Source organism: Coregonus lavaretus (genome assembly GCF_964263955.1).
Source record: "Coregonus lavaretus genome assembly, chromosome: 28".
NCBI lineage: Eukaryota > Metazoa > Chordata > Actinopteri > Salmoniformes > Salmonidae > Coregonus > Coregonus lavaretus.
The window spans coordinates 39,324,759-39,347,062 of record NC_140015.1 but is presented as its reverse complement, the minus strand read 5'-3'; positions in this window follow the sequence as shown (position 1 = coordinate 39,347,062).

Sequence of the window (22,304 nt, the reverse complement as noted above, 5' to 3'; positions counted from 1 at the left end):
TCCTGCCTCCGCTTCACTCCTGCCACCACCATCTTGCTTTCCACTACCGGACCTCCCTTTTGGACTCACCATGGACACTAGGACATTACGGTACCACACCTGCCCTGACCTGGATCTGTTACCCTCCCTGTAACCTGGACTTGCTCTTCCCCTATTATTGGAAACCTGGACTAATTGAACATTGTAAATAAACCTGTTAAACCTTCTCTGGCTTGGTGTAGTTGTCTGCATTTGGGTTCAAATCCAGTTAAATCATGACAGTATGATCTGACCAACATGAACCCAGCAGACAGTAGCTCGGATACCACCCCAGAGTGCACTCAAATTTGGACTGCCATAGCCAATCAGGGCATTTTACTTGGCCAACATGATACCCTGTTTAAGACTATTGCTGAGAACAGTCAGGTGCTGCTTAATCAGGTTCAATTACTCACCAATCAAGTGTCTGCCCTTACTACCCAAGTTAATAATGCACCCCTCGGGCATGGCATACAAACTGCTCCTTCTCCTGCTCCACCTGTTTTTCCTACTCCTTCAGCCCAGATCAGAGAGCCTTTTGTTCCTGCTCCAGAGCGCTATGACGGGAACATGGGAACCTGTGGCGATTTTTTGACTCAATGCTCGTTAGTGTTTGAACAACAGCCCCTCACCTACGCCTCAGAAAGAGCCCGTATTGCCTACCTTATCAACTCTACTAGCGGTTCCGCTCGTGCCTGGGGATCCGCGGTCTGGGAGAGTCAGTCGGACATTTGCAACGCTTACGTTGCCTTCACCACTGAGATGAGGAAGGTTTTTGACCACCCTGTACGGGGCAAGGAGGCTGCGAAACGGTTGTTTTCTCTTCGGCAGGGGGCTCGCAGTGTGGCGGAGATGGCAGTGGAGTTTCGGACTTTAGCGGCAGTGAGTGGTTGGAATGACGAGGCATTACAAGGAGTGTTCATCAATGCTTTGTCTGAGACTTTAAAAGATGAATTGGTGTCATATGATGAATCGCCTATGCTGGATAATCTTATTTCACTCACCATCAGGTTGGATAATCGGATTCGGGAGCGCCGCCGGGAGAGGAGTGTTAGTTCCAAGCAACCTGTCTGTCGTCAACAAACTCCTCCCCGCATCTTCCCTACGGAGAAAGCCGTGTCTTCCCGAGTCGATACGAGGAGCACTGAACCCGAAGCCATGGAGGTGGGTCGTGCACGGTTGTCCTCAGAGGAGCGTGCACGTCGTATTCAGGCTCGGGTCTGCCTGTATTGTGGAGAAGCTGGTCATTTCGTTCCTTCCTGCCCAGTTCGTCCGGGAAAAGGGCCGGCTCATCATTATTGGGAGAAGTTTTGGTGAGCCGAGCAGCGGATTCTTCCTCTTCTCCCCGCATTCTGCTCCAGGCATCCCTCCAGTGGCAGTCCCAGAATTTCTCTGTTAGTGCGCTGGTTGACTCTGGTGCCGATGAAAGCTTTTTGGATAGAGAGTGGGCTCAACAAATGGATTTGGAGACTGTTCCTATGGACTGTCCGCTGCAGGCTAAGGGTCTAAATGGACAATTGTTGACCCGTATTACTCATCAGACTGTTCCTGTTTGTCTCAGAGTGTCGGGTAATCATCAGGAGAACATTCAATTCCATATAATCGACTGCCCACAGACCCCCCTGGTCCTTGGTATCCCCTGGCTCATAAGACACAATCCACACATTGATGGGTGACAGGTAGAATTGTTTCATGGAGCACATTTTGTCATGTGAATTGTTTGTGTTCTGCTCAGACCCCTGCCAGCACTGTGCCTCAACCTCCACTGGAGTCCATGGATCTTTCTGCTGTCCCTGACGTGTATCATGACCTGGCATCCGTTTTCTGCAAACACAGAGCTACTTCTCTTCCTCCTCACCGGCCTTACGACTGCGCCATTGACCTCCAGCCAGGAGCCCCGCTCCCCAGCAGTCGCCTGTACAATCTCTCCCGCCCGGAGACGGAGGCTATGGAGAACTACATTCGGGACTCCTTGGCGGCAGGTATTATTGGAGCGGGATTCTTTTTTGTTGCTAAGAAGGATAAGACCCTCAGACCCTGTATTGATTTCCGTGGACTTAACAACATCACCATTAAGAACAAATATTCTCTGCCATTAATTAATTCTGCTTTTCCCCTCCTTCATGGTGCAACTATCTTTACCAAACTGGATCTACGAAATGCGTATCACCTGGTGCGCATTCGTAAATGTGATGAATGGAAGACTGCCTTCAACACACCCTTGGGACATTTTGAGTATCTAGTTATGCCTTTTGGGTTGTCCAATGCCCCTGCTGTTTTTCAGGCACTAGTCAATGATGTCCTTCGGGACATGTTGAATCGGTTTGTTTTTGTCTATCTGGATGATATCTTGATTTTCTCAGTCCTCCCAGGAACATGAACTGCATGTGCGCCAGGTGTTGCAAAGGTTGTTGGAGAACAAACTGTTTGTGAAGATGGAGAAATTTGAATTTCATGTGTCTGAGACCTCTTTTTTGGGTTACATCATAGCTCAGGGGGAGTTGCGGATGGACCCAGCTAAGATCTCTGCTGTCACGGACTGGCCAGCCCCCTCCACCCGCAAACAACTTCAACGATTCCTGGGGTTTGCGAACTTCTACAGGAGGTTCATCAAGGACTACAGCCGCATTGCGGCGCCACTCACCGCTCTCACCTCCATCTCACGACCGTTCGCTTGGAATGAAGGGGCCGAATCAGCGTTCGAAGAACTGAAACATCGCTTCGCCTCGGCTCCCATTCTGATGCAGCCGGACCCCGACCGCCAGTTTGTCGTGGAGGTGGATGCATCCGACACTGGGGTAGGTGCGGTGTTGTCACAACGTTCTCCTGAAGATAACAAACTGCATCCCTGTGCTTTTCTTTCAAGGAAACTTTCTCAGGCAGAGAGGAATTATGATGTTGGCAATCGTGAACTGCTCGCCGTTAAGCTGGCTCTCGAGGAGTGGCGACATTGGTTGGAGGGGGCGGAACAACCCTTCATCGTTTGGACGGATCATAAGAATCTGGCTTACATCCAGTCAGCGAAGCAGCTCAACCCCCGTCAAGCCAGGTGGGCACTATTTTTTGGGAGATTCAATTTTTCTCTGTCTTACCGTCCTGGGTCACGCAACGTCAAGCCTGACGCCCTGTCTCGTGTTCATTCGGCTGTTGATACTGGTAGTAACCCTGAACCTATCTTGCCTCCTACCTGCAGTATTGCGGCCATCACATGTGACATCGAAGGGATTGTTAGACAGGCTCAACATCATCAAGCTGACCCTGGGAGGGGTCCTCCTAACCGGTTGTTTGTCCCTGAGTCTGCTCGCTCCCAGGTACTTCAGTGGGCTCACTCGTCTCCCCTTACCTGTCACCCTGGAGTTTCGCGGACCCTTGACTTTGTGCGACGGAAGTTCTGGTGGCCCACGATGGAGGCGGACACTCGAGCCTTCATTGCTGCTTGTACGGTATGTGCACGAAGTAAGAACTCCACCCAGGCCAGCGCTGGTCATCTACGACCTCTACCTATACCCAGCCGGCCCTGGTCGCACATTGCTATGGATTTTGTCACTGGACTTCCCCCCTCGTCTGGAAAGACTGTCATTCTTACTGTGATTGATCGTTTTTCTAAGTTCGCTCATTTTTTGGCCCTACCTAAACTGCCCACTGCCAGAGAGACGGCTGATATTTTGGTTGAACATGTGTTCCGCTCTCATGGCCTACCCACGGATATTGTCTCTGACAGGGGTCCCCAGTTTGTCTCCCAGGTATGGAAAGCTTTCTGTAAAGCTTTGGGCATCACATCCAGCCTGTCCTCTGGATATCACCCCCAGACAAACGGGCAAGCCGAGAGAGCGAACCAGGAGATGGAGACCGCTCTCCGCTGTGTCACAGGGTCTAACCCTGGGTCATGGAGCTCCATGCTCCCCTGGGTGGAATATGCTCATAACACCTTGACTAACGCTTCCTCTGGTTTGTCTCCCTTTCTGTGTGCTCTGGGTTATCAACCTCCCCTGTTCCCTTCTCAAGAGAGGGAACTGGCGGTACCCTCGGTGCAGTCCCACATGCGCCGCTGCTTCAAGGTCTGGAGGAAGGCCAGGGTAGCTCTGTCCCGAGCTTCGGCGTACATGCAGAGGCAAGCCAACCGTCACCGGTCCCAGGCTCCCGGTTACTCTCCTGGTCAAGAGGTATGGCTTAAGTCACGTGACCTTCCATTGAAAGTGGAGTCTAAGAAGATGGCGCCTCGTTTTATAGGACCGTTCAAGATACTGTCTATTGTTAACCCCTGCGCGGTTAAGCTACAGCTTCCTGCCTCCCTACGGGTTCATTCCACCTTTCATGTTTCCCAGATTAAGCCTGTGTCGGTTAGCCCTCTGTGCCCGCCCTCTCGTCCCCCTCCTCCGCCCAGGATCGTGGGTGGGGGTCCGGTCTACACTGTCCGGCGACTTCTGGATGTTCGCCGCCGGGGTCGTGGTTTCCAGTACCTGGTGGATTGGGAGGGTTATGGTCCTGAGGAACGTTCCTGGGTGCCCAGGAGCTTCATTGTGGATCCTGCTCTGGTCCGTGAGTTTCATAGGTTACATCCTGATAAACCCTGTCGGCCGCAAGGTGGCGTCCGTAGAGGGGGGGGTACTGTTAGGCCTACTGCTGCTAGGTAGCTCTCTCTCTGCTCTCCCCCTCCTCTCTGTCTGTCCTTGATTGCAGGAGTGAAGTCTGGTGTGCGGGAGTCAGGGTTCCAGCTGCAGCTCATTCACCATAATCACCTCAGCCTTTAAGACCCGGTCAAACTTGCCACTCATCGTCAGATCATAGTCAAGACGACCATGTTAGTCTCGCTGCCGACTCAACCTGTTTGTTTTCACTCTTTGTGTTTTTGGCCTGTTCTATTTACTTTTCTCCTGTGCCACAGATTATTGGAACCTGACTCCTGCCTCCGCTTCACTCCTGCCACCACCATCTTGCTTTCCACTACCGGACCTCCCTTTTGGACTCACCATGGACACTAGGACATTACGGTACCACACCTGCCCTGACCTGGATCTGTTACCCTCCCTGTAACCTGGACTTGCTCTTCCCCTATTATTGGAAACCTGGACTAATTGAACATTGTAAATAAACCTGTTAAACCTTCTCTGGCTTGGTGTAGTTGTCTGCATTTGGGTTCAAATCCAGTTAAATCATGACAACATATTGACTTCTATTCCAACCAACTGAGAGAGAGCATTACATATTGACTTCTATTCCAACCAACTGAGCGAGGATGCTGAGAGAGAGCATTACATATTGACTTCTACTCCAAACTACTGAGAGAGAGCATTACATATTGACTTCTATTCCAACCTACTGAGCGAGACCATTACATATTGACTTCTACTCCAAACTACTGAGAGAGAGCATTACATATTGACTTCTATTCCAACCTACTGAGAGAGAGCATTACATATTGACTTCTATTCCAACCTACTGAGAGAGACCATTACATATTGACTTCTATTCCAACCAACTGAGAGAGACCATTACATATTGACTTCTATTCCAACCTACTGAGAGAGGATGCTGAGAGAGACCATTACATATTGACTTCTACTCCAAACTACTGAGAGGTAGTTTGGTACACACATTTGAATCAAAAGCTAACTCTCTCTCCTCTGCTCTCGTTCTTCTAGACCTATCTGCTGCCTTTGATACTGTGAACCATCAGATCCTCCTCTCCAGCCTCTCCGAGTTGGGCATCTCCGGCGCGGCTCACTCTTGGATTGCGTCCTACCTGACAGGTCGCTCCTACCAGGTGGCGTGGCGAGAATTTGTCTCTGCACCACGTGCTCTCACCACTGGTGTCCCCCAGGGCTCAGTTCTAGGCCCTCTCCTATTCTCGCTATACACCAAGTCACTTGGCTCTGTCATATCCTCACATGGCCTCTCCTATCATTGCTACGCAGACAACACACAACTAATCTTCTCCTTTCCCCCTTCTGATAACCAGGTGGCGAATCGCATCTCTGCATGTCTGGCAGACATATCAGTGTGGATGACGGATCACCACCTCAAGCTGAACCTCGGCAAGACGGAGCTGCTCTTCCTCCCGGGGAACGACTGCCCGTTCCATGATCTCGCCATCACAGTTGACAACTCCGTTGTGTCCTCCTCCCAGAGTGCGAAGAGCCTTGGCGTGACCCTGGACAACACCCTGTCGTTCTCCGCTAACATCAAGGCGGTGATCCGATCCTGTAGGTTCATGCTCTACAACATTCGGAGAGTACGACCCTGCCTTACACAGGAAGCGGCACAGGTCCTAATCCAGGCACTTGTCATCTCCCGTCTGGATTACTGCAACTCGCTGTTGGCTGGGCTCCCTGCCTGTGCCATTGTTGCCTGTGGTCCTCTGTAGCTCAGCTGGTAGAGCACGGCGCTTGTAACGCCAAGGTAGTGGGTTCGATCCCCGGGACCACCCATACACAAAAAAATGTATGCACGCACGACTGTAAGTCACTTTGGATAAAAGCGTCTGCTAAATGGCATATTATTATTATTATTATTATTAAACCCCACCAACTCATCCAGAATGCCGCAGCCCGTCTAGTGTTCAACCTTCCCAAGTTCTCTCACGTCACCCCGCTCCTCCGCACACTCCACTGGCTTCCAGTTGAAGCTCGCATCTGCTACAAGACCATGGTGCTTGCCTATGGAGCTGTGAGGGGAACGGCACCTCCGTACCTTCAGGCTCTGATCAGTCCCTACACCCAAACGAGGGCATTGCATTCATCCACCTCTGGCCTGCTGGCCCCCCTACCTCTGCGGAAACACAGTTCCCGCTCAGCCCAGTCAAAACAGTTCGCTGCTTTGGCACCCCAATGGTGGAACAAGCTCCCTCACGACGCCAGGACAGCGGAGTCACTCACCACCTTCCGGAGACACTTGAAACCCCACCTCTTTAAGGAATACCTGGGATAGGATAAAGTAATCTTTCTACCCCCCCTTACCCCCCCCCCTTTAATATTGTAAAGTGGTTATCCCACTGGCTATAAGGTGAATGCACCAATTTGTAAGTCGCTCTGGATAAGAGTGTCTGCTAAATGACGTAAATGTAAATGAATTCATACTAATGAACACATACTAATGAACACATCCTAAGAGAGAGACATATTTTCACCCAGTGGGTAAATAGTAACTTTTTGTTAGGTAAGATAGCTGCCTCTGAGATGATTCAACACAGTAATTTTCTAGTGTGAAGTAGTAAAGGCTGGGTAAACTACAATCCTCAGGTATTCAAAACAAAGGCCTTCAGAGAGAGTGGAGAGAGTTTATTTCTCCTCTCTTCTCTTCTCTCCTAGCCAAGGAGTCAAGAAAGTAGTCTGAGTGTTGTCGTGCCTACGGTTGGCATGGTTTTCAAACAAAGGATTGGTTGGCATGACAACGAGTGACAATGAGTTGGCGTGATGATAGCACACACAGACTACCAGGGAACCCTTTTTGGAAGCCTTTTAAATCAGAAAGGGGACATAATTCACTTAAGACAACCAAGAGAGGAATGGACAATAATCTATCATGGTATTAAAGTGTGTGTAAATGTGAATCTGTTGTGTCACCATGGAGATGATGTATAGGTCTACTGTAGACGCTACAAGGGGAGGGCAACCCTGTTCCCGGAGTGCCGCAGGTACCAACTAGTCAGCACACTGAGCTACTGAGTTCATTGATCAGTTCGGTGATTGACTAAATTCAACACACCTGGTCCTCCAGGTCAGTTAAATCAAAAACATGCAGTGGTGGAAAAATTACCCAATTGTCATACTTGAGTAAAAGTAAAGATACCTTCATAGAAAATTACTCAAGTAAAAGTGAAAGTCACCCAGCAAAATATTACTTGAGTAAAAGTCTAAAACTATTTGGTTTAAAATATACTTAAGTATCAGAAGTAAGCTTGAGGCGTCACTACAGACCCGGGTTCGATCCCAGGCTGTGTCGCAGCCGGCCATGACACGGGAGACCCATGTGGCGGCGCACAATTGGCCCAGCGTCGTCCGGGTTAGGGGAGGGTTTGGCCGGCCGGGATGTTCTTGTGTTTCCTCCGACACATTGGTGCGGCTGGCTTCCGAGTTAAGCGAGCAGTGTGTCAAGAAGCAGTGTGGCTTGGCAGGGTCGTGTTTCGGAAGACGCATGGCTCTCAACCTTCGCCTCTCCCGAGTCCGTAGGGGAGTTGCAGCGATGGGACAAGACTGTAACTACCAATTGGATACCACGAAATTGGGGAGGAAAAGGGGTAAAAGCAAAATATATATATATATATATACAGTACCAGTCAAAAGTTTGGACACACCTACTCATTCAAGGGTTTTTCTTTATTTTTACTATTTTTTACATTGTAGAATAATAGTGAATACATCAAAACTATGAAATAACACATATAGAATCATGTAGTAAGCTAAAAAGTGTTAAACAAATCAAAATATATTTTACATTTTAGATTCTTCAAAGTAGCCACCCTTTTCCTTGATTACAGCTTTGCACACTCTTGGCATTCTCTCAACCAGCTTCACCTGTAATGCTTTTCCAACAGTCTTGAAGGAGTTCCTACATATGCTGAGCACTTGTTGGCTGCTTTTCCTTCACTCTGTGGTCCAACTCATCCTAAACCATCTCAATTGTGTTGAGGTCGGGTGATTGTGGAGGCCAGGTCATCTGATGCAGCAATCCATCACTCTCCTTCTTGGTCAAATAGACCTTACACAGCCTGGTTTGTTGGGTCATTGTCCTGTTGAAAAACAAATGATAGTACCACTAAGCGCAAACCAGATGGGATGGCGTATCGCTGCAGAATGCTGTGGTAGCTGTGCTGGTTAAATGTGCCTTGAATTCTAAATGAACCAACAGTGTCATCAGCAAAGCACCCCCACACCATCACACCTCCTCCTCCATGCTTCACGGTGGGAACTACACATGCAGAGATCATCCGTTCACCTACCCTGCGTCTCACAAAGACATGGCAGTTGGAACCAAAGGACAGATTTCCACTGGTCTAATGTCCATTGCTCGTGTTTCTAGGCCCAAGCAAATCTCTTCTTCTTATTGGTATCCTTTAGTAGTGGTTTCTTTGCAGCAAATCAACAATGAAGGCCTGATTCACACAGTCCCCTCTGAACAGTTGATGTTGAGATGTGTCTGTTACTTGAACTCTGTGAAGCATTTATTTGGGCTGCAATTTCTGAGGCTGGTAACTTACCCTTTGCAGCAGAGGTAACTCTGGGTCTTCCTTTCCTGTGTTGGTCCTCATGAGAGCCAGTTTCATCATAGCGCTTGATGGTTTTTGCAACTGCACTTGAAGAAATGTTAAAAGTTCTTGAAATTTTCCCAATTGACTGACCTTCATGTCTTAAAGTAATGATGGACTGTCGTTTCTCTTTGCTTATTTGAGCTGTTCTTGCCAAAATATGGACTTGGTCTTTTACCAAATAGGGCTATCTTCTGTATACATTGTCACAACACAGCTGATTGGCTCAAATGCATTAAGAAGGAAGGAAATTCCACAAATTAACTTTTAACAAAGCACACCTGTTAATTGAAATGCATTCCAGGTGACTACCTCATGAAGCTGGTTGAGAGAATGCCAATAGTGTGCAAAGCTGTCATCAAGGCAAAGGGTGGCTACTTTGAAGAATCTAAAATATATTTTGATTTGTTTAACACTTTTTTGGTTACTACATGATTCCATGTGTATTATTTCATAGTTTTAATGTCTTCAGTATTATTCTACAATGTCGAAAATAGTAAAAATAAAGAAAAACCCTTGAATGAGTAGGTGTGTCCAAAGTTTTGACTGGTACTGTATATCAAAAGTTAAAGTATAAATAATTTCAAATTCCTTATATTAAGCAAACCAGACAACACAATTTCCTTGTTTGTTTTAAATTCACGGATAGCCAGGGGCACACTCCAACACTCAGACATAATTTACAAACTAAGCATTTGCGTTTCGTGAGTCCTCCAGATCAGTGGCAGTAGGGATGACCAAGGATGTTCTCTTGAGAAGTGCGTGAATTGGACCAATTTCCTGGCCTGCTAAGCATTAAAAATATAATGAGTACTTTTGGGTGTCAGGGTAAATGTATGGAGTAAAAACTACATCGTTTTCTTTAGGAATGTAGTGAAGTAAAAGTTGTCAAAAATATAAATAGTAAAGTAAAATACACATACCCCCCCCCCAAAAAAAAATAAAAATAAAGACTTAAGAAGTACTTTAAAGTATTTTTACTTAAGTACTTTACACCACTGAAAACATGAAGTACCTGCGGCACTCCAGGACCAGGTTTGCCTACCCCTGCTCTAGACTGAGGGTGTCTGGCAAACAATATGAATCACTATCACACTATCACAGAAAACGATTTGATTGGCTGTGTTGTTGGTAAACTATTCAGCATTTTCCAGAATGTGTACTTTTTGTGATTACAGAGCATTGAGCCTCAAGGAACTTCTTCAACTTCTGTGTTTGAAGTGAACAAAATGTATTTCAAAATCAAATAAACAACTCAAACTGCCAAAGAGTTTGGCTTTAAGCGTGATAAAACTATGGAACCATGAAAAAGCTTTTTTATGCTCGAAGGGTCTTTTAGGGAAGACTTATTCTACCGTAGCTCAATAAAACTCGTCTTCATGGAAATGCATTATTTACCCGTTAATGAATAGGCACTTTGAGAGAGATGGAGAGAGTATGAAGTAGAAGAAGAGTTATTAGAACAACGTGTGTTCCGTTTTCAGAGTGTCTGGGGGCTACTTATATTCAAAGCTTAGAACTGTTCACTAAATTACATGGTTTTATTGTTGCTTTCGGGATTTTAGGAGTCTGGGCCCGTATTCACAGAGCGTCTCAGAGTTGGAGCGCTGATCTAGGATTAGTTTTGCCTTTTATTTCATAATTATATGGCCAGGGGTCCCAGGTGGCCCTTACACTGAAAAGCTTCATGAATATGGGCCCTGACTCCTAAAACCTGAATGAAACACTTCTAAAGACACACACACACAAACACACACAATGAATATGGGGCCTGCAGTGGAGTCCATTCATTAAGCAACCTCTCAGACAGTATTCAACCTCAAGTACGCATCCGTGTAGTGCCATCACAGACAGGTAGAAACCCGAGCTGAGGACAGGAAACATTTCAGCCACAACAAAGGACTGGATGCCAAGGCTCTTCAGTGCTCTGCTCAGGTAGAAACCCGAGCTGAGGACAGGAAACATTTCAGAGTGTGTTCCAATTAGTATTTTTCAAAGCTTGAAGCTGACACCAAAAGGTCCATCATCGGGTGGGACAAGGTGGAGAAGACAGCCCAGAACAGAGTGTGATGGACGGTCCTGATGGCCTGTATTCTCTGTGGCCAGTGATGGACGGTCCTGATGGCCTGTATTCTCTGTGGCCAGTGATGGACGGTCCTGATGGCCTATATTCTCTGTGGCCAGAGATGGGCCTGACTGAGTAAATCTGTGTTTCTCTCACATCAATAACAATCTAGGAAGACAAGACACACAATGGCCTTTAGGGGAGTTGTTGAGTGCATCATTGAAGGTACACGTTTCTACCCAGCATTCTGTGCAACAGGGATTGACCTAGGAGACCACTCTTCTTCCATCAGAAGGATCAGAGACTCTGTAGACCTAGAATGGGGTAGAAAAAGGGATGTGAGGAGACGGAGGAGCGACAACAACCCTGGAAGACAACACACACACAATAAACTATTGGGAAGATGTTGATCATCAATGGTCTATTGGGAAGATGTTGAGTGCATCATCAAACCATTAGTTTTTCCTCCTAACCTCATCCTCACTAGTGTTTCTACCTCATCCTCACTAGTGTTTCTACCTCATCCTCACTAGTGTTTCTACCTAACCTCACCCTCACTAGTGTTTCTACCTAACCTCATCCTCACTAGTGTTTCTACCTAACCTCATCCTCACTAGTGTTTCTACCTAACCTCATCCTCACTAGTGTTTCTACCTAACCTCATCCTCACTGGTGTTTCTACCTAATCTCATCCTCACTAGTGTTTCTACCTAACCTTATCCTCACTGGTGTTTCTACCTCATCTTCACTAGTGTTTCTACCTCATCCTCACTAGTGTTTCTACCTAACCTCATCCTCACTGGTGTTTCTACCTAACCTCATCCTCACTAGTGTTTCTACCTAACCTTATCCTCACTGGTGTTTCTACCTAACCTTATCCTCACTGGTGTTTCTACCTCATCTTCACTAGTGTTTCTACCTAACCTCATCCTCACTGGTGTTTCTACCTCATCTTCACTAGTGTTTCTACCTAACCTCATCCTCACTGGTGTTTCTACCTCATCTTTACTAGTGTTTCTACCTAACCTCAGGCTCAATTGTTACTGCACAGAGAGCGAGAGACCCGGCTGGTGGACGAGATTCGTTTCTACCCAGAAGTGACTAGAGATGTCCAGAAGGATGAGCCACTCAATAGTGAGACAGACTGGCCGTAAGAGGGGCTACATGCAATATAGAGACAGACTGGCCGTAAGAGAAGCTACATGCAATATAGAGACAGACTGGCCGTAAGAGAAGCTACATGCAATATAGAGACAGACTGGCCGTAAGAGAAGCTACATGCAATATAGAGACAGACTGGCCGTAAGAGGGGCTACATGCAATATAGAGACAGACTGGCCGTAAGAGAAGCTACATGCAATATAGAGACAGACTGGCCGTAAGAGAAGCTACATGCAATATAGAGACAGACTGGCCGTAAGAGAAGCTACATGCAATATAGAGACAGACTGGCCGTAAGAGAAGCTACATGCAATATAGAGACAGACTGGCCGTAAGAGAAGCTACATGCAATATAGAGACAGACTGGCCGTAAGAGAAGCTACATGCAATATAGAGACAGACTGGCCGTAAGAGAAGCTACATGCAATATAGAGACAGACTGGCCGTAAGAGAAGCTACATGCAATATAGAGACAGACTGGCCGTAAGAGGGGCTACACGCAATATAGAGACAGACTGGCCGTAAGAGAAGCTACATGCAATATAGAGACAGACTGGCCGTAAGAGAAGCTACATGCAATATAGAGACAGACTGGCCGTAAGAGGGGCTACATGCAATATAGAGACAGACTGGCCGTAAGAGAAGCTACATGCAATATAGAGAGATGGTGAGATGGAACAAGGCTGCTGCTAGTGTAATGGTGTTGGTTCAGTAAAATCACTACATTGGTTACAGCATAGCTACCCCATTCATAGACGCAAACTGCAGTTAGTGTTTATTGATGAAGGTATCTGAACGTGAACACATTGCTTGCGGTACGGTTTTGGAAACTTAAGGAACGTACCTTTCATATCAGGGAGAAATGATTTTCAATAAAACATCAAGTTTCCACACGGCCATATCGCCATGTTACAGCGGAAGACAAGACGAAAGACAGAGGCGACCACCTGTGGTTATTAGCTATCTAGCATGCTCTGAACAGCTGTGCGTAACAACTGAAGGCCTTCAGAAACGTGTTGTAAGTGAATAATACTGTACAGTATGTGTATATTTCGCATAAACACAGTTAAAACAGTGTACAGTATGTGTATATTTAGCATAAAGACAGTTAAAACAGTGTACAGTATGTGTATATTTGTCAATGGCTGATGTGGATGTGGTGTGGAGTCAGGCGCAGGACACAGAAGCTTAGTCCAACAGACTGGACAGAAACACGACAATACAAAAACGGGCCTCAGCAAAACGGAGGCGAGCGATTACGCAAACTGTGCGTAAATAAACAAAATAGATAAGAGCAAAATACACAGCACCAACGGACAGGCGGACAATAACACACAATCTCACATACACAAAGCAGGAAACTTATAGGTCACATAATTAGACACAAACGGACACAGGTGCAACAGACAGACCAAACCAAACAAACATCGAAACATCCAACGGTGGTAGCTAGTACTCCGGGGACGACGAACGCCGAAGCCTGCCCGAGCAAGGAGGAGGAGCAGTCTCGGCCAAATTCGTGACAGTACCCCGGCCTCGGGGACGACCAGGAGGACGCGGAGCAGGGCACGTGGGATGACCACGGTGGAACTCAGTCAGGAGGGATGGATCTAGGATATCCCTCCTAGGCACCCAGCACCGTTCCTCCGGGCCGTACCCCTCCCACTCCACGAGATACTGGAGACCCCCCATCCGACGTCTCAAATCCAAGATGGTCCGGACCGTGTACGCCGGAGCTCCCTCGATGTCCAGTGGGGGCGGAGGGGTCTCTCCTATCTCACCTTCCTGGAGTGGACCAGCTACCCCTGGCCTGAGAAGAGACACATGGAACGAGGGGTTAATATTCTTATAATCAATAGGCAGTTGTAACCTGTAACACACCTCGTTCAATCTCCTCAGGACTTTAAAAGGCTCCACAAACCGCCGACCCAGCTTCCGGCAGGGCAGGCGGAGGGGCAGGTTTCGAGTCGAGAGCCAGACTCGATCTCCCGGTGCGTACACTGGACCCTCACTGCGGTGGAGATCGGCGCTCGCCTTCTGTCGACGGATGGCCCGCTGCAGATTACATTTACATTTTAGTCATTTAGCAGACGCTCTTAACCAGAGCGACTTACAGGAGCAATTAGGGTTAAGTGCCTTGCTCAAGGGCACATTAACGTCATTTAGCAGACGCTCTTAGCCAGAGCGACTCACAAATTGGTGCGTTCACCCTATAGCCAGTGGGATAACCACTTTACAATTTGGGGGGGGGGGGGGGGGGGGGGGGGGGGGTTAGAAGGAATACTTTAGCCTATCCCAGGTATTCCTTAAAGAGGTGGGGTTTCAAATGTCTCCGGAAGGTGGTGAGTGACTCCGCTGTCCTGGCGTCGTGAGGGAGCTTGTTCCACCATTGGGGTGCCAGAGCAGCGAACAGTTTTGACTGGGCTGAGCGGGAGCTGTGCTTCCGCAGAGGAAGGGGAGCCAGCAGGCCAGAGGTGGATGAACGCAATGTCCTCGTTTGGGTGTAGGGACTGATCAGAGCCTGAAGGTACAGGGGTGCCGTTCCCCTCACTGCTCCAAAGGCAAGCACCATGGTCTTGTAGCGGATGCGAGCTTCAATTGGAAGCCAGTGGAGTGTGCGGAGGAGGGGGGTGACGTGAGAGAACTTGGGAAGGTTGAACACCAGACGGGCTGCGGCATTCTGGATGAGTTGTAGGGGTTTAATGGCACAGGCAGGGAGCCCAGCCAACAGCGAGTTGCAGTAGTCCAGACGGGAGATGACAAGTGCCTGGACCAGGACCTGCGCCGCTTCCTGTGTAAGGCAGGGTCGCACTCTCCGAATGTTGTAGAGCATGAACCTGCAGGAGCGGGTCACCGCCTTGATGTTGGCGGAGAACGACAGGGTGTTGTCCAGGGTCACGCCTAGGCTCTTCGCACTCTGGGAGGAGGACACAGCGGAGTTGTCTACCGTGATGGCGAGATCATGGAACGGGCAGTCCTTCCCCGGGAGGAAGAGCAGCTCCGTCTTGCCAGGGTTCAGCTTGAGGTGGTGATCCGTCATCCATACTGATATGTCTGCCAGACATGCAGAGATGCGATTCGCCACCTGGTTATCAGAAGGGGGAAAGGAGAAGATTAGTTGTGTATCGTCAGCGTAGCAATGATAGGAAAGGCCATGTGAGGATATGACAGAGCCAAGTGACTTGGTGTATAGGGAGAAAAGGAGAGGGCCCAAAACCGATCCCTGGGGGACACCAGTGGTGAGAGCACGTGGTGCGGAGACAGCTTCCCGCCACGCCACTTGGTAGGAGCGACCGGTCAGGTAGGACGCAATCCAGGAGTGAGCCGCGCCGGAGATGCCCATTTCGGAGAGGGTGGAGAGGAGGATCTGATGGTTCACAGTATCAAAGGCAGCAGACAGGTCTAGAAGGACAAGAGCAGAGGAGAGAGAGTTAGCTTTAGCAGTGCGGAGAGTCTCTGTGACACAGAGAAGAGCAGTCTCAGTTGAATGACCAGTCCTGAAACCTGATTGGTTTGGATCAAGAAGGTCATTCTGAGAGAGATAGCAAGAGAGTTGGCTAAAGACGGCACGCTCAATAGTTTTGGAAAGAAAAGAAAGAAGGGATACTGGTCTGTAGTTGTTGACATCAGTGGGGTCGAGTGTTGGTTTTTTGAGAAGGGGAGTAACTCTCGCTCTCTTGAAGACGGAAGGGACATGGCCAGCGGTCAAGGATGAGTTGATCAGCGAGGTGAGGTAGGGGAGAAGGTCACCGGAGATGGTCTGGAGAAGGGAGGAGGGGATGGGGTCAAGCGGGCAGGTTGTTGGGCGGCCTGCAGTCACAAGTCGCAGGATCTTATCTGGAGAGAGAGGGGAGAAAGAAGTCAAAGCATAGGGTAGGGCAGTGTGAGCAGGACCAGCAGTGTCATTAGACTTAACAAACAAGGATCGGATGTCGTCAACCTTCTTTTCAAAGTGGTTGACGAAGTCATCCACAGAGAGAGAGGAGGGGGGGGGGGGGAGGGAGGATTCAGGAGGGAGGAAAATGTGGCAAAGAGCTTCCTAGGGTTAGAGGCAGATGCTTGGAATTTAGAGTGGTAGAAGGTGGCCTTAGCAGCAGAAACAGATGAAGAAAATGTAGAGAGGAGGGAGTGAAAAGATGCCAGGTCGGCAGGGAATTTAGTTTTCTTCCATTTCCGCTCCGCTGCCCGGAGCTCTGTTCTGTGAGCTCGCAATGAGTCATCAAGCCACGGAGCTGGAGGGGAGGACCGAGCCGGCCGGGAGGATAGGGGACACAGAGAGTCAAAGGATGCAGAAAGGGAGGAGAGGAGGGTTGAGGAGGCAGAATCAGGAGATTGGAGGGAGAAGGATTGAGCAGAGGGAAGAGATGATAGGATGGAAGAGGAGAGAGTAGTGGGAGAGAGAGAGCGAAGGTTGCGGCGGCGCATTACCATCTGTGTAGGGGCAGAGTGAGTAGTGTGGGAGGAGAGTGAGAGAGAAAAGGAAACAAAGTAGTGGTCGGAGACTTGGAGGGGAGTTGCAGTGAGATTAGTAGAGGAGCAGCATCTAGTGAAGATGAGGTCAAGCGTATTGCCTGCCTTGTGAGTAGGGGGGGACGGTGAGAGGGTGAGGTCAAAAGAGGAGAGGAGTGGAAAGAAGGAGGCAGAGAGAAATGAGTCAAATGTGGACATAGGGAGGTTGAAATCCCCCAAAACTGTGAGGGGTGAGCCATCCTCAGGGAAGGAACTTATCAAGGCGTCAAGCTCATTGATGAACTCTCCAAGGGAACCTGGAGGGCGATAGATGACAAGGATATTAAGCTTAAATGGGCTAGTGACTGTGACAGCATGGAATTCAAATGAGGAGATAGACAGATGGGTTAGGGGAAAAATTGAGAATGTCCACTTGGGAGAGATGAGGATTCCTGTACCACCACCCCTCTGACCAGATGCTCTCGGGGTATGCGAGAACACATGGTCAGACGAGGAGAGAGCAGTAGGAGTAGCGGTGTTTTCAGTGGTGATCCATGTTTCCGTCAGCGCCAGGAAGTCGAGGGACTGGAGGTTGGCATAGGCTGGGATGAAGTCAGCTTTGTTGGCAGCAGAACGGCAGTTCCAGAGGCTGCCTGCGACCTGGAACTCCACGTGGGTGGTGCGTGCAGGGACCACCAGATTGGAGAGGCAGCAGCCACGCGGTGTGGTGCGTTTGTGTAGCCTGTGCAGAGAGGAGAGAACAGGGATAGGCAGAGGCATAGTTGACAGGCTGTAGCAAATGGCTACAAAAATGCAGAGGAGATCGGAATGAAATGGGCTAAGCATCTGGGAGTGGAGAGAGCAGGGCCTCCCTCACCAAAACTTCTACCTCGGAAACTAAAATTGTTTCACTGAACCACCCGAAGAAAAAACTCTCCCAACTTCCGCCTTTGGAAATCAGAATTGTTGTGAACCACAGCGGTTCAATGTTTAAAGGAGTAGACTCAACCCACTTTGTTCAGCTAGCCAACTATGACTCCATAGCCAACTAGCAGACTAGCATCCAATAACAATAACACACCGTTTAGCGCCAACACTTGGTCACAACAAACCACCAATATTGTGATAACACACTAAACAGATCATTCGTGTCTGTGTCAAGTTCCTTACATGACGCAGCGATGATTAGACGTTGGCTAGCTAGGACAAGTAAATTGTGGTTAGCTACTTCAGTACAGCCAAATGGTCATGTTGGGTAGCTAGCAATGGCCACTGTGTCGACTCTGTTTGAAGAACGGCTAGCTAGCTAGCTTCGTGCTACAGCTGGCACGGCCGAGGACACTGCCAAGACACAGTAACTACCCACAACAACCCACGAAGCCTAGCTATGACGCCGTAGCCAACCTGCAAGCTAGCATCCATTAACACACAACTTAGCATCAACACCTGGCCACAACAAACTGCCAAGAGTGTGTCAGCACACCAAACAGACAATTCAAGTCCGTGTCGAGTTCCCTTCACAACGCAGCAAAAAAAAAAATAATAATAATAATAATAATAATAATTAAACGTTGGAACCAGCTCTCCAGCGTTGCTAATCGTTACCAATAGCTACCCGCTAGCTAGCTAGCTTCGTGCCTCAATTCTAACCCACAATTACCCACGGAAAGCTACAATAACAACAATACTAACCTACAATAAATACAATACCTAACTACAGCTAACTACCTACCTACGATCTAGTACATGGTTAAGCAAAAGTTAAACGTTGGGTAGGACTACATTACCGTTGGAGCCAGCTCTCCAGCGTTGCTAATCGTTACCAATAGCTACCCGCTAGCTAGCTAGCCTCGTGCCTCGATACTAATCCACAATTACCTATGGAAAGCTACTACAACCACAATACTAACCTACAATAAATTCAATACCTAACTACAGCTAGCTACCTACCTACGATCTAATACATGGTTAAGCAAAAGTTAAACGTTGGGTAGGAGTACATTACCGTTGGAACCAGCTCTCCAGCGTTGCTAATCGTTACCAATAGCTACCCGCTAGCTAGCTAGCCTCATGCCTCGATACTAACCCACAAATTACCCACGGAAAGCTACAATAACAACAATACTAACCTACAATAAATACAATACCTAACTACAGCTAACTACCTACCTACGATCTAATACATGGTTAAGCTTTACTCAACACTACATGTAGCTTACCCCTACTTACCTCCAGCCAGAGAGAAACACGTCCTCTCAACTCCTTAGGTCTTGTGCAGATGGACGTGTGCAGCGTTCCACATCTCCTCCGAGCGCCGAACCCACTCATCCACCGCAGGAGCATCGATCTGGCTCTGGTGCCATGGTGCCAGAACCGGCTGATACCCTAACACACACTGGAAAGGGGTTAGATTGGTGGAGGAGTGGCGGAGAGAGTTCTGTGCCATCTCTGCCCAGGGGATATACCTTGACCACTCCTCCGGCCGGCCCTGGCAATAGGACCTCAGAAACCTACCCACATCCTGGTTAACTCGTTCTACCTGCCCATTGCTCTCTGGGTGGTAACCCGAGGTAAGGCTCACCGAGACCCCCAAGCGTTCCATGAACGCCCCCCAGACTCTGGAGGTGAACTGGGGACCTCGGTCAGACACTATATCCTCGGGGACCCCGTAGTGCCGGAAGACGTGGGTAAATAGTGCCTCAGCGGTCTGTAGGGCAGTAGGGAGACCCGGCATTGGGAGGAGACGACAGGCCTTAGAAAACCGATCCACAATGACCAAAATGGTGGTATTCCCCTGGGAGGGGGGAAGGTCGGTCACAAAGTCCACCGAGAGGTGAGACCATGGTCGTTGTGGAACGGGCAGGGGATGTAACTTCCCCCTGGGCAGGTGTCTAGGCGCCTTACACTGGGCGCACTTCGAGCAGGAGGAGACATAAACCCTCACATCCCTAGCTAACGTTGGCCACCAGTATTTCACGCTAAGGCAGTGCACTGTCTGGCCAATACCTGGATGTCCAGAGAAGGGTGACGTATGAGCCCAATAAATAAGCCGATCACGAACCTCGAGCGGAACGTACGTCCGCCCCACAGGACACTCTGGGGGAGTAGGGTCGGTGCGTAACGCCCGCTCGATCTCCGCATCGACCTCCCACACCACCGGAGCCACCAGACAAGACTCCGGCAGTATGGGAGTGGGCTCAATGGACCTCTCCTCTGTGTCATACCGCCGGGACAGGGCGTCTGCCTTACCGTTCTGGGACCCTGGGATGTACGTTATTTAAAAAATGAACCGGGTTAGAAACATATTCCACCTAGCCTGACGAGGGCTTAATCTCCTAGCTGCCCGGATGTACTCCAGGTTACGGTGGTCAGTCAGAATGAGGAAAGGGTGTTGAGCCCCCTCAAGCCAATACCTCCACACCTTTAGGGCCTGAACCACGGCTAACAGCTCCCTGTCCCCTACGGAAACACCTAGACATCTCCCTACACACTGGGCCGACCACTCCATAAGAGCCCTCTGTTGCCACGAAATGGTAGGATCATGGGCGATTAACCAGGGAAGCCCCAGCACCACGGGATACGCAGGAGAGTCGATCAGATATAACTGAATGGACTCCTCATGACCCCCCTGCGTAGTCATCGTAAGTGGTGCTGTGACTTCTCTAATCAACCCCGACCCCAGCGGCCGGCTGTCTAGGGCATGGACAGGGAAGGGGGCTTCCACCGGCCGGAGGGGAATTCCTAACCTTGAACAAAATGTACGATCAACAAAATTCCCAGGTGCGCCTGAATCTACTAGCGCCTTATGCTGGGAATGAGGTGCCACCTGTGGAAATCTCACAGGTATACACAGGTGAACAACAGAGAGCTCTGGGTAAGTGGGGCGCCTACTCACCTGAAATGACTCCCCAGTGCGTGACCTGTTGTCCCCTCTCCCAGAAGACCCTCCCCAGCACCTAGCCGCAGTGTGCCCTCCACGGCCACAGTTGGTGCAGGGGACGGCCCCCCTCGGGTTCTCTCTCCTCCTCTCTCTAGCGCCAGCACCCCCGAGCTCCATAGGGATCGGCTCGGAGGCGCTGGAGGATGGAATGGACGGCCCCCATTCGGGACGTCCGCGGGTAGCCAGCAGGGTGTCGAGACGGATGGACATGTCCACCAACTGGTCGAAAGATAGGTTGGTGTCCCTGCAGGCCAGCTCACGACGAACGTCCTCACGTAGGCTGCATTGATAGTGGTCGATGAGGGCCCTCTCATTCCACCCCGCATCCGCCGCTAGAGTCCGGAACTCCAGAGCGAACTCCTGTGCACTCCTCTTCCCCTGTCGGAGGTGGAACAGACGCTCCCCCGCCGCCTTCCCCTCAGGTGGATGGTCGAATACTGCCCTGAAGCGGCGGGAGAACTCCGCGTAGGTGATGGTGGCGGCGTCTATTCCCCTCCATTTGGCGTTGGCCCACTCCAATGCCTTGCCGAAGAGACAGGAGATGAGGGCGGAGACGCTCTCGTATCCCGAGGGCGCCGGGTGTATGGTGGCCAGGTAGAGTTCCACCTACAGGAGGAACCCCTGACACCCGGCTGCGGTACCATCATATGCCCTCGGGAGCGAGAGCCGAATACCACTGGGTTCCGGTGCTGGGATAGGCGGACTGGCCGATGGTGATGGTAAGGTGTGCGGAGGTGTGGGCACCTCTCCAGTGACCAATCGGCGCAGAGTGTTTGACACCTCGTTCATGGCGGCCCCAAGTTGCCGGATCATGGTGTCCTGATCGCTGATCCGTTCCTCCAGCGACTTGGGTGCCGCCGCTGCTCCTGCTGACTCCATGGTGGTGTGTTATTCTGTCAATGGCTGATGTGGATGTGGTGTGGAGTCAGGCGCAGGACACAGAAGCTTAGTCCAACAGACTTTACTGGACAGAAACACGACAATACAAAAACGGGCCTCAACAAAACGGAGGCGAGCGATTACGTAAACTGTGCGTAAATAAACAAAATAGATTAGAGCAAAATACACAGCACCAACGGACAGGCGGACAATAACACACAATCTCACATACACAAAGCAGGAAACTTATAGGTCACATAATTAGACACAAACGGACACAGGTGCAACAGACAGACCAAACCAAACAAACATCGAAACATCCAACGGTGGTAGCTAGTACTCGGGGGACGACGAACGCCGAAGCCTGCCCGAGCAAGGAGGAGGAGCAGTCTCGGCCGAATTCGTGACAATATTTCACATAAAGACAGTTAAAACAGAGTACAGTACGTGTATATTTTGTATAAAGACAGTTAAAACAGTGTACAGTACGTGTATATTTTGCATAAAGACAGTTAAAACAGTGTACAGTACGTGTATATTTTGCATAA